We start from the raw sequence: 1688 nt of genomic DNA on the forward strand, positions 1-1688 counted from the left end.
AGCCGAAGGCAGTCGCTTAACCAACTGAGCCACCCAGGCGCCCCTGTTGCTTTTTATTTAATTCCACAAAGATTTTGAGTGATCTACCAGTAAAAAGGATTGACAAAAACAAAGGCTTGCAAACTATTGGAAGCAGGGGAAACAAAAAGTTAGTAAGCAATAGAAGTAGGATCAATTAGGAGTAGGAGATGGTACAGTTAGCTGAGATCTAGAAGATGATGCAGACATGACACTTACAAGATGGACTGGGATGATGATTAGGCCTCCAAGAACAATTTATGAAAACGAAATATACAGCCTTAAAATAGAATGTGGACTTAAATACCCAGAAGCACCCCCCTTTGTAAGATTTGTAACAAAAATTAATATGAATGGAGTTAATAGTTCTAATGGAGTGGTGGACCCAAGAGCCATATCAGTGCTAGCAAAATGGCAGAATTCATATAGCATCAAAGTTGTCCTGCAAGAGCTCCAGCGCCTAATGATGTCTAAAGAAAACATAAAACTCCCTCAGCCACCTGAAAGGACAGTGTTACAGCAATTAATCAAAAAGAGAGGGAGGCCCTCCCCCCATTTGATTTAAGTGTTTTCCACAGTAGTACATTTTCTAGATATATCTTGTAGACCTCAAAGTACTGGAAAGGAAGCTCCCATTCAAAGGCAATTTATCTTAACATACTGCAAATGATACTAATTTTTTGTCCATTTAATATATCTAAGTTGTGCTATAACAACAAAAAAAGTAAGCAATAAAAATAGGATCAATATAATTATATTGCATGTTAGAAGCTAAGAAATGCCATGCAAAAAAAAAAAAAAAAAAAAAAGAAGTAAAGTAAGATAAATAAGGAGGGAAGGTAGGGAGGGGAGACTACTTAGTGTAGTGGGACACTTACTAATTGTGAAGCTGAAATAGAAACAAAAGTCTCAAGTTGGTGAAGACATTGGTCATAGACACTGAGGAAGAACAGCCCAGCCAGAGGAAAGACATTATAATGACCTTAAAAGGGAATCATAAATGGTGAGTTTGACAAAGAACAAAGTGGCAAATATGACCTTGTAAGAAAGAGTGAGTCACTTCTGGGAGGGGAAATGGAGGGGTTTTGACTAAAATGTGAAAATAATTCACTTAGATTTCTCTAACTGCTGGTTTGACAAGTGTGTTTGTGTGTATGTGTATGAATATGTGTGTATATAGTTATTTATTTTAAGGTAAAATCTAGATATAGATTAAAGCACAGATCTTAAGTGTAGAATTTGATAAGGTTTTGTTGTTGTTTGTTGTTTTTGCATTTATTTTATGCAGAATTTACTCCTGAGCCATAAGTTTTTGTTTTTCAGTTTCTTTTGGGATATCTTTTTCTTCCGTGCAACCTCCTCTTCTGGTTTAGGAACAGTCTGCTCTTTTTCAGTAAGGATCATCTCAGTGTGGCAGGGAGAGCTCCTGTATGGGTTAATCAGACCAGGAGCCCTGTACGTTCTATGCCGCATCTTAGGGGCTTTGTTCACCTGGGCGTGCTCCATGACTAGAGAATCTACATCTAAACCCTTAAGTTCAGCATTACTCTCTGCATTTTCAAGCATGTGCAATAAAAATTCAGCACTCTTCCTGGGCTATCGACCCTGTGTCCAGCCCCATGGTTTGGCCTGGGCACACCTATCAACTCCGCCATTGTAGCAACTGAATG

General features: G+C 38.2%; 1 pseudogene; it reads left to right on the forward strand.

Annotated features, from left to right (window-relative positions):
- The first annotated feature begins 226 nt into the window (after positions 1–226).
- On the forward strand, positions 227–545 carry LOC116637401 (annotated as a pseudogene).
- The last annotated feature ends 1143 nt before the right edge of the window (positions 546–1688 follow it).

Source organism: Phoca vitulina, unplaced genomic scaffold (genome assembly GCF_004348235.1).
Source record: "Phoca vitulina isolate PV1807 unplaced genomic scaffold, GSC_HSeal_1.0 scaffold14, whole genome shotgun sequence".
NCBI lineage: Eukaryota > Metazoa > Chordata > Mammalia > Carnivora > Phocidae > Phoca > Phoca vitulina.